Raw genomic sequence first — 12519 nt, 5'->3', positions numbered from 1 at the left:
AGAGAGAGAGAGAGAGAGAGAGAGAGAGAGAGAGAGAGAGAGAGGAGAGAGAGAGAGAGAGAGAGAGAGAGCGAGAGAGAGAGAGAGAGAGAGAGAGAGAGAGAGAGAGAGACGCACACACACACACACAGACAGAGAGAAAGAGAGAGAGAGACAGAGGGTGGAGAGAGATAGAAACATAGAGACAGACACAGAGAGAGAGACAGAGGGTGGGGAGATAGAAACACAGAGAGAGAGAGAGAGAGAGAGAGAGAGAGAGAGAGAGAGAGAGAGAGAGAGAGAGAGAGAGAGAGAGAGAGAGATTTAGGGAAGGGGGAATCCTGTGTAGTTATATACGCCAAAGCCTATTATGTACCAATCGTGTGGGGGGGGGGGGGGGGGGGTAGGACAGTGGTAAAGCGCTCGCTTAATGCGCGGTCGGTCTGGAATCGATCCACGTCGGTGGCCCATTGGACTATTTCTCGTTCCAGCCAGTGTACCACGACTGGTATTTCAAAGGCCATGGAATGTGCTATCCTGTCTGTGGGATGGTGCATATAAAAGACTCCTTGCTACTAATGGAAAACTTTTGCGGGTTTCCTCTCTATGACTGTCAAAATCACCGAATGTTTCACATCCAGTAGCCGATGATTAATGAAATCAATGTAGGCTACTCTTGTGGTGTCGTTAAACAAAACAAACTTTAACTCTCTCCTGTCTGTCTTTTTATGAACATTTATTTTTCCCATCAATATACCAAGTTAAAGGGACATTCTTGAGTTTACTGCATTGTAAGATATTTCCGACTAATAAAATATTTCTACGATTAAACTTACATATTAAAAAAAGAAAGAAATGTTTTATTTAACGACGTATTCAACACCTTTTATTTACGGTTATATGGCGTCAGACATATGGTTAAGGACCACACAGATTTTGAGAGGAAACCCGCTGTCGCCACTACATGGGCTACTCTTTCCGATTAGCAGCAAGGGATCTTTTATTTGCGCTTCCCACAGGCAGGATAGCACAAACCATGGCCTTTGTTGAACCAGTTATGGATCACTGGTCGGTGCAAGTGATTTACACCTACCCATTGAGAAACTTACATATTAAATACATTTTCTTGTTTAGAATATCAGTGTGTTTCTGGTCGTCTTAATATTTGTAAGAAGCCCAAATTGGATTTTGTTTTCAAATAATTTCGTATGCACGAAAAAATTTATTTTAGGAAATAAAATGAAATTTAACCTAGTACAAATATTAGAACGATCAGAAATACGTTTAATATACAGCCACTAATATATTATGGAGAAAAATATATTTGATATGTAATTACAATCGTTAAAAAGTCTCTGTTAGTCAATAACATCTTAAAAAGTGCAGCCAACTCAGGAATGTCCCTTTAACGGTTTTTAAAATTTCGAGTTGAGATACACAAAACAAACAATTTTTTTCTTTCTCTCAATGAGCTACAGTGTATATCAGATTCTGACGTCATACAGTGAGAGACAAATAATAGTACTTCAAGAGTTGGCCGATATATCAAATGATCCTTTGTACCCCTGCGTATCGGCTTAATCGCAATGAAGTAAGCTTGTACGATTCTTTTATGCTGGTTCGTAGTTAAACTGGATTCCTTGGGTCATGACTTACATTAGCTTGAACCCTACCTATTACGTATGCTGTATTACGTAGGTTTCAAGCTTAAGCATTAACCCGATACCGTGGCTTCGGTGGCGTCGTGGTTAAGCCATCGGAGATATGACTGGTAGGTACCGTACAGGGTTCGCAGCCCGGTACCTGCTCCCACCCACCCTCTTCTCTCCGTCTCTCTGTGTGTCTCTCTGTCGCTGTCTCTGTCTCTCTCTCACTTGGTCTTTCTGGGTTTCGGTCTCTCTCTCTCTCTCTCTCTCTCTCTCTCTCTCTCTCTCTCCTCTCTCTCTCTCTCTCTCTCTCTTTCAATAATTAACCCACTGTCCTGGACAGACAGCCCATATAGTTGAGGTGTGTGCCCAGGACAGCGTGTTTGAACCTTAATTGGATATAAGCATGAAAATAAGTTGAAATGAATTAATTAATTAACCCGGTATGTATTCAGGGTCGTACCTGGCCTAAACAAATTGGGAGTGGTTAGGGGCATAGTATGGTCAGGACCTGGACGGGGATGGGGGTTCGAATATGGACTTAACAGACCCCTTTGTCAACATTCCTGGATACGTATATGAATTGCCTAATATTGAATTTGTAAAATATTGATTTATCCTCAGCTCGTCCGAACCTCCACCAGTCTACGCCCTTGTGGGTTGAAGCTTTTCCAACTCGACGAAAAAATTGTGCAGTTCTAAAGGAGAATAGGACTTAAGGCTGATAAGCACTGGGTTCGCATCCCGGTACTGACTGCCATCTAAACCGAATATTTCTGTCTCTTTAAACTTAAAGCTACATTTTATATTTCTTTTTTTTATTTTTTTTATTATTTGTCTATTTTATATTTATATTCCATTGAACATAACATTAAAAATAAAATAGACAAATAATTAAAACATAAATATAAAATATGAAATGTAGCTTTACAGTTAAAGTTTGTTTTGTTTAATGACACCACTAGAGCACATTGATATTTATTAATCATCGGCTATTGGATGTCAAATATTTGGTAATTTTGCCATTTAGTCTTAGAAAGGAAACCCGCTACATTTTTCTATTAATAGGAATGGTTTTTCTTTTATATGCACTTTCCCACAGACAGGATAGCACATAACAGTGCCTGGAACGATAAATAGCCCAATGGGTCCACCGACGGGGATCGACCCTAGACCGACTGCGCATCAAGCGAGAGCTTTACCACTGGGTTATGTCCTGCCCCCAGCTTTACAGAGCGAATTTAATTTAATGACTCAATGAGTAGAGCAGGCCCGTAGCCAATGGGGGGGGGGGGGGGGGGGGGGGGGTCAGTCAACTCGGGAGCTTCGCGACCTCGCGTGAGGCACTGTTTGGAACGAGAAAAAAACCCAGTCAGTTGAATGGATCCACCAAGGTGGTTCGATCCTGCGACGCAATCACCCGGAGCGAGCACTCAACCGACTGAGCTAAATCCTGCCCCGCACTTACGGTAGTACCAAAGTGCTATTCTCTTTTCGTCTTAGCATGTTTATGTCAGACATAAGCAGGGGGAGGGGGGAGGGGAACTGACCACAGGTGCTGGAGCAAATCCTCAAATTCGGGCAAACATTATAGAGATAGGCCTATTCGGGAAAAATGTTCTAACGCGAAACCTTTTTACCATGTGTGTCAATCATTCTACCCGTTAAATCGTGTAAAAATGCGTAGTGATTCATTTGCAGCCATATATATCAGTAATGCAAATATGATTAAATGTTGTTATTCAGATTCGGGCATTTTCATTTAATTTGGGTAAAAACCAGCCTGCCCCCCTACAAAAATGGGAGCCCGTACGCCTATGACGTCAGATGAACAAACCGGCCTCGGTGGCGTCGTGGTAGGCCATCGGTCTACAGGCTGGTAGGTACTGGGTTCGGATCCCAGTCGAGGCATGGGATTTTTAATCCAGATACCGACTCCAAACCCTGAGTGAGTGCTCCGCAAGGCTCAGTGGGTAGGTGTAAACCACTTGCACCGACCAGTGATCCATAACTGGTTCAACAAAGGCCATGGTTTGTGCTATCCTGCCTGTGGGAAGCGCAAATAAAAGATCCCTTGTTGCTAATCGGAAGAGTAGCTCATATAGTGGCGACAGCGGGTTTCCTCTCAAAAATCTGTGTGGTCCTTAACCATATGTCTGACGCCATATAACCGTAAATAAAATGTGTTGAGTGCGTCGTTAAATAAAACATTTTTCTTTCTTTCAGATGAACAAAACCAGTCCCACGACTCCAAACAACTGCCTGTATTCACATTAAATAGTTTGCATTAACTGACATCTCACAGATATAATCTCCATTAAAAACAAAACAAAAAAACCCTCGCCTCTCGGAAACGTTATTAGCGTTAGCTCGTCCTATTACGGCTAGTTGCTCGATATCAATGGTCCGATCTGTTAGGCCGTTTTGTGTTGTTAATCATTTGTATTGAATTGCTTCCCTTAGATTTTGTATCAAAGTTCTTTAAACTAAAGGTTCAACTAAACTAAATGAACTTCATGTGTAATTTTAGTTATTAAAAACATTCTGTCAGTAGGAAACGTATTACAATAGCAGAAATCTCAGAACAGCTTCTTTAATGGTTAAATATAGAATAATACACGAGTGGCCGTTAGATATCATTTGTTTAAAATGTATCTCAACGAACGAAGGGGGCGGTTAATTTAAGAATTGAACGTGAATTTTTTTGAGTTTCATGCTAGTATGAAACGCAAAACCGCTTTACACACTTTAATATGAATGGGGTAGCGCGTTAGTTTCAAAACCCGACTCGTTTAAAGATTGCATCGCAGTGGTGCGCAAACTTAGAAACTATGTGTTGTGTACGTCATACTACAATGCCGTTGAATGCGCGTTACTGCTAATGGTTGGCATGAACTGACTGAATTTTGTTTTTGAAATCGCTTTTGTAAAATACCAAATTCCATTGGAATTATATACTTTTTTGGGATCGGCAAAATAGATTTTTAGCTGTGGGATTTTGAATTCACTATAAACATATAACGTAAGTAATTTCAATAACTTTTAACCTTTAATAAAAAATGTCTGAAGCGACCTATTTTGTATGGTATAATTTATATGTGAAGATGTTTAGAAGTTTGACAGCAGACGATTACTGTTTGATGTCTAAAAATAGAATCTCAAGGAAATTCCTCGGGGATTCCTTTGTTGACATAATTCATAAAGTAGTTCCGGCTATATAGCCAAAAATAGTGCTAAACTGAGATTCATGGTGCTATGAATGCCAGTTTTTATTATCACGTGATGCGAATTTGACCAATCCAAGGGTTTATAATAAAGGGATTTTCAGAGATTGGAATTATAAATCAATGTGCTCTAGTGATGTCATTAAACAAAACAAGCACACTGTCCTGGGAACACGCCTAAGCTATGTGTGCTGTCTGTCCGGGACAGTGGGTTAGTTGTTAGTTGTTAGTGAAAGAGAAGAGGGTGTAGTGGTCTTATACCCACCGAGTCGTTAAAACTCGCCCTGGGCTGTCCAAAACAGTGGGTTAGTTGTTAGTGAGAGGGAACGTGGTGTAGTGATCTTACGCCTACCCACTGAGTCGTTAAAACTCGCTCTGGGTGAGAGTCTGTACCGGGGTGCGAACCCAGAACCTACCAGCCTTATGTCCGATGGTTTAACCACAACACCGCCGAAGCCGGTCCAACGCAAAATACATTGGAAAAAAAGGAAATTTTGTTTTCAGTAGGAAGGAGGGTGTGTATGTGTCAAAACTGCGCATATGGTAATTGACCCTTAAAGTTTTAACTATATTCTTAAAAAAAAACGGTAGTGGAATTTAAAATGTAAATGTCATTACCAGGGCCGTAGCTAGCGGGGGGGGGGGGGGGGGGGGGGGGGGGGGGGGGTATCCGGAAAGCATTATAGAAACTTAAAGAAAATTCTCTTTTCAACTGTTTAAGGAGTTTTAGACTATTAATTACTCAGTTGCCCCCCCCCCCCCCCTCCCAAACAAAAAATCCTAGCTATGGCCCTGATTACCAATGATTGGAACAGAGATCGGCTTTCAAAAATGACTGCCTAGCAAAGAACGTTCATGGCTTCACAACCTAACATCCAAACACAGCCGAAACTGTGCACGTGGGTTTGGAGTCGTTCGCAATTTTGACACTTCACAGAGTGATCGATTCATCGATCGATATAAAAAACTATGTAAAGATACACACTGGAAGTGAGCAGATTGCTTAAAACTCTATGAAACAGACTGCCGAGAAACAGAAAAGAGACATGTAAGTCAATAATGCGAAATATCAATTAATTATGACAATTAAATCTGTGAATCCGATACACGGCTTACATTCGGAGCACAATTTTCAAGTTCGAAATTGCGTTGTTGGATAAGATGTCAGACTGTGATGCAGAATAGAAATTTATACTGTTTCTAAATTTACTAGAAGATGAACTATAACTTCCAGATACAAATAAACTACCTGGTATAATATAAAAGAAGCGTTTGTAGCGAACTGTGAGAAACTACTCACTAGAAAGAAACATGGCGACAAGCGATGAACTGTCTACAGTTCTCCATAACACACGAGAGGTGATATATGGAAGTAGCGCCAAGACTGAGACACTACCACTAGATCTGTTGATAGATTTAATGTCAAAAATGAACACCAGACTTTCTAACATTGAAACGTATGCGAAAAAAAATTGAAGATGTTGAAACGTATGCTAAAAAAATTGAAGATGTCCAGTCGTCTATCTTGTCACTTGCTAACAAAGTTTATTCGTTGGAAGCTGACGTTAAGAACGTTATCACCGATAAACGTAACATGGAATCCAATTTCCAAGGTCTGAGTAATTTGTACGATTGTGTGAAGGAAACAGGTGACAAAAATAAAGCGGAAATAGAAGCGATTAAAGCGGACAATTAAAAACACTGGTAATGACAACGCGGAATACAAAAAAGAAATAGAGTCGCTGAAAAAGGACAATTATGAAATGAGAGATTTGATAACCGATCTACAATGCCGATCTATGAAATGTAACCTCATCTTCACCGGTCTTGCCGAAAACCCTAACGAAATTACAGAGTACGTAATAAGAGAATTTCTTGGAAATGAACTTGGCTTGGATTACGATTTGAGTTTGGTAATGTACATCGTTTTGGCAAAAGACGACTTGGTTCATCTCGCCCCATTGTTGCTCGCTTTCTGTACCACAAGGATATCGTACTGATAAAGTCGAACGCGTACCAGCTCAAGGGAAAACCTTACGGTATCAGTGAGCAGTTCCCCCCGGCGATCGAGGAACGCCGTAAGAAACTGTATCCCATAGCCAAACGCCTGAGACAAGCTGGACACAGGACGAAACTGTTACGGGACAAGTTATTTGTAGATGGGAAACCTTACGAGGAGGCAAATTACACCGATTATCGGTCGTTCCGAGATGTAGTACAAAAAACAAGCCACGCCAACAGCGACCAAGTCCTACACACGCGAGGGATACCAGACCGGCACAGAAAACGACCGCGCGTTTGTTCATCGCCAACGGTAACAACCGACCCCCCTCACCTATCTGGCGCAGACCCCCATCACTTATCTGGCGCAGACCCCCCTCACGTATTCGCCGCAGACCCCAATCACCCATCCGCCGCAAACGGAGCGATGTCGGCTACATAGGACGGGCTGGAGGGTGAACATGTGATCAAAATTATGACATGGAATGTTCAAAGGAGACTAGCTTTTAAACTTTGCAACAGCGAATTTGTTAATATTATTTCAGGATGTGATTTGCTCTTTTTAAATGAATGTTGGATTGATAACACTGATGATCTCAATGTAAACGAATTTATCTTAGCCGCCCGCATAGTACGATCGAAGTGTAAGGGTGGTGGCTGTGTTTTGTATTACAAAAATTGGTTACATAAATATATATCTATTGTCAAGATATGTGCCGATACATACTGCTGGGTTAAACTTGACAAATCCCTGTTTGTAAATAAACTTCACGTATTTATTTTATGTGTGTACATACCTCCTGAAAATAATGTGTTTTATGTTAAATATGACTGTGACATTTTTGATATGATATACAATGACATTTTGATCTTTCAAACCCAGGGCGAGGTATTGTGTATAGGTGACTTTAACGCGCGCACTGGAGCGGAACCGGATTATATCCCACTGGATCGGCTTGATGATCAAGTGTTGCGTAACATCGGTGAACTGTTTGACTATGTCTCTGACGAGTGTTCAACGCCAAGAGTGTCTCAAGACAAAACTGTAAATAACTTGGGTCGTAACTTGTTACGCTTGTGTAAAGCTACTGGTATCCGTATTGTGAATGGCAGATCACCTGGTGATAATATTGGTCGTTTTACTTTTTATCATAGAAATGGATCAAGCTGTATTGACTACGCTATATGCTCCAACGACATACTTCATATCGTTAGCGACTTTACAGTGTGCGATTTTAATATGTTTTCTGACCACGCGCCCTGTTTGATCGAGGTTGTTTGCTCATTGAAATTTTTTAACAAAGTTGTAGTTAATAAAGGTAATCCTTTATATATGACTTTAACTATCTGGAATGAGGAATGCAAGGTTGATATTTTAAACAGTTTAAGCGGAAAGTCCGAACAATTACAGATTCTCTTTCAAAATATTTGTCCCACTAAAGAAAGTATTGATAAATCAGTTACTGATTTAACTCATCTGATAAATGACTCGACCAAAACAATACTGTTCCCACACTGTTAAATGTAAAACTGTTGGAGGTCATTGTCTAAAATCAGTCCGTGACAAACCATGGTTTGATGATAAGTGCCGTGAGTTATATCGCAGTTACAAGGAGGCTCTATATTTGTTTAACAAGCATTCTTCATTCGAGAACAGGTATAATTTAGCTGTAAAAAAGAAAACATATAAACAGCATATAGGTAAAGCAAAACGAATGTATTTATATCAGGAAGGTAACCTGTTGCATTATTTGAAAAAAACATAACCCAAAGCAATTCTTCAAGCGTTTTAAGAAGAAAAACGTAAGCAAGTTAATACGTCATTAACAATCAACGATTTTTTTTATACATTTTAAAAATTTAACAAACACCGATCATGTTGAACAGGTTAATATTACCCAAATGATAGATGAATTTGACGATACCTCAGTTAATACCCATAATGAAAGTGTTTTTTGAAGAATTGGATAAAATAATAACACCTACTGAGATTGAACATGTTATTTCAAATCTTAAACGAGACAAAAACCCCTGGCCATGATCTTCTGTTAACTGAATATTTCATAGAATTTAAAGACATTTTATTACCCGTTTTAAGCAAGCTATTCAATAGCATTATTGATTGTGGTTATTTCCCCAATTCTTGTGGTCAAACGGGATCATCCTACCCTTATACAAAAAGAACGACCCTAACGATGTAGGCAACTATAGAGGTATAACTTTATTAAGTGTTATATCCAAAATATTTACTTCTCTTATTAACAATAGACTTCTACAATGGAGCAGTAATCACAATATTATATCTGATGCCCAGTTCGGATTTAAGCCTGGCTATGGAACTTGTGATGCAATTTTTTCCATACATAGTCTGCTATCATCCACTTTAGCGCATAAAAAACGTTTATATTGCTGTTTCATTGATTACAAAAAGGCCTTTGATAGTATTAATAGAAATAGTCTTTGGTATAAACTAATCGGATACGGTGTCATAGGAAAACTATTAACTATAATTAGATCAATGTATAATGATGTTAAATCATGTGTTAAACACCACGGGTCCTTCTCTGATTCTTTTTCAACTAGTGTGGGTTTAATGCAGGGAGACGCACTATCGCCTATGCTCTTTTCTCTTTTTGTCAACGATATTGAACTTGACCTGTTAAAACCACTGCAATAACTCTTACGAATTGAAATATTTGAACTTATTATTGCTAATGTATGCTGATGACACAGTTATTTTTTCAGAAAGTATAGAAGGCTTGCAAGAAATGTTAAATTGTCTAAATATATATTGTTATAAGTGGAATTTATGTATTAATACCGATAAGACCAAGGTTCTTATATTTCGTAACGGAGGTCTTATACGAGATAATGAAAAGTGGTATCTAGGGGATAACGAATTGGAAATAGTAAATGAATTCAATTATCTGGGATTGGTATTAAAATTCAATGGAAAGTTTGTTGAGACACAAAAATGCATTGCTAATCAAGGTCGCAAAGCTTTATTTGGTTTGCTGAGAAAATTTAATGATTGTAACCTTAATGTAGAAACTAAGTTATATTTGTTTGATACTTATGTTAGCAGCATATTAAGCTATTGCTGCGAGATTTGGGGGATACCATAGCGCTACAGATATTGAAAAGGTACACATCGATTTCTGCAAAAGAATACTTGGTGTAAGTAAAAAAAATGTACTAATATGATGGTATTCGCAGAACTTGGTCGCTTTCCTTTAACCACTTCTCAAAAATTCAGAATTATTAAATATTGGCTGAAAATATTAAATACTAACAACTGTATTTTAAAGAGCTGCTACGAATTATTATTAGATGATATCAATCTCCCTAGATTTAATTGGGCAAATTCTGTGAAAAATATTCTACTAGAAGTAGGCCTTCCTCACATATGGGATAGCCAACAGGTCGAAAATAAAACTTCTTTCTTATTCACAGTTAAACAACGTTTAGAGGATCACTTCATCCAGGATTGTAACAGAATAATTGATTCGTCATCTAAAGGATTCTTATATCAACATCTAAATCCTACTCATAATGTCAAGAACTATCTAAAAAAACGCCTTGAATTTGTATACAGCAAACTGATTACCAAAATACGATTATCTGACCATTGCCTTTGTATTGAAGTCGGGAGACGCCAAAATACCCCAAGAGAAAACAGATTATGTACACTATGTGATAATGAAACAATCGAAGACGAATTCCATTTTATTCTGAGTTGTCCTTTTTACCATGATCTAAGAATAAATTACATAAAGAAATACTTCTACGTCAGACCTTCCGTGTTTAAGTTAATCAAACTATTGAACTCGGAAAATATAAAAACTTTAAACAATCTTGGAAAATATTTATACAAGGCTTTTCTAAGAAGGGAAATGTTCATTAAAAATTAATATATTATGTTTACCCTCCTATTGACATTTTATATACTCTATTCATGTAATTTTGATTGTTAAATATCACACTATGTATATATGCACAACTGTTACTATGATAATAATATTGATGTTTATGTCGCGCCTATAGTCAGGATGGCTTTGGATAATAAAGAATATCTGTTTGAGTGATTACTACTGTTAATTTTGCTCAATCTCATGATCAGTTAACCTGTGTTCTTTCGATGTTGCGCTTTGTTTGTCGTTGAATTAGTAATGCGGCGTCTACAATGTGAAGAAATCCTTTTAAGGTTATTGACATGCTTCAAAACTGGTAGAATTCAGCGTGGTGCAGCCAATATAATATGTTCATTGTTTTTCGCCATCTGTGATCTGCTGATTATGCAACAGATACCAGCAGACCCAAAATGTAAATGATCGACCTAGTTCAAGGCGTCCTAAGTCGACCACACGAGTACAGGATCAATTCATCACAACCCAGGTTCTACGAAATCGAGCTCAAACAGCAACTCCTATCGCTGCACAGTTAAGCCAGGCTACTGGTATCCGAGTGACGGGTCAGACGATTAGAAATCGTCTACATGCAGCTCACCTGTATGCTCGGCGACCACGTGTTGTGCCACTGTTGACGAATCGCCACATGGTAAACAAACAGTCGCCAATGGTGTACACGGCGTAGAAACTGGGGGAATCGTTGATGGTCTCGTGTAATGTTTTCTGACGAGTCCAGATTCACTCTGGACTTCTTGGATAGGCGTGGCCACGTTTGGCGACATCGATGTGAACTCCAAACAAACATCAACCTCAGGCCACACGACAGATGTGGATGTGGTGGTGGTGGTGGTGGTGGTGGTTCAGTTATAATGTAGGGTGACATAACTATGACTGACGGAACACCACTCCATATTGTTCAAGGGAGGATCCATGGACAGTACTACCGGGATAACACACTGGCACCGACTGTTGTCCTGTTTGCTCGCCGTGCTGGTCGACGGTTTGTGTTTCAAGATGACAATGCCCGGGCCCACCGTGCTCATATCGTAAATGCAGACCTTCAGCAGCAAAACGTTTCCAAAATGCCATGGCCAGCAATGAGCCCTGACCTTTCCCTCATAGAGTACGTCTAGGACATTATTGGGAGACATGTACGGCGGCGTTAACGGCCGCCGGCTACTTTAGCTGAATTTGAACCGACGCTGCAAATCGTCATTGGGAGATTGATACGTAGAATGCTACGTCGAATAAACGAATGATTGAGGAATAGTGGGGGTATTACCCATTATTGATCAAAAGACGTGAACGTTCAATTTTCACGTCATCCCGATTTTCTTTCAAGGTCGTTTGCAGCCATACAATCTGTTCGTTGTCATTTCTTCTCAATTCCTTAATTATTATCATACATCTACATAGGTGTATGACCTCCCATTTTTGGTGGGGGGTGGGGGGATGGGTGCAGGCAAGGTTTTGCCCGAACTAAACGAAAAAAAGAAGGAAATGTTTTTATTTAACGACTCGCTCGACACATTTTATTTACGGTTATATGGCGTCAGACATATGGGACCACACAGATATTGAGAGAGGAAACCCGCTGTCGCCACTTCATGGGCTACTCTTTTCGATTGGCAGCAAGGGGTATTTTATATGCACCATCTCATACAGGATAGCACATACCACGACCAGTCGTGGTGCACTGGCTGGAGCAAGAAATAGCCCAATGGGCCCAGTGACGGGGATCGATCCCACTTCAAGCGAGCG

This window comes from Gigantopelta aegis, chromosome 7, assembly GCF_016097555.1.
Source record: "Gigantopelta aegis isolate Gae_Host chromosome 7, Gae_host_genome, whole genome shotgun sequence".
NCBI lineage: Eukaryota > Metazoa > Mollusca > Gastropoda > Neomphalida > Peltospiridae > Gigantopelta > Gigantopelta aegis.
Note: the sequence above shows the minus strand (reverse complement) of the source record.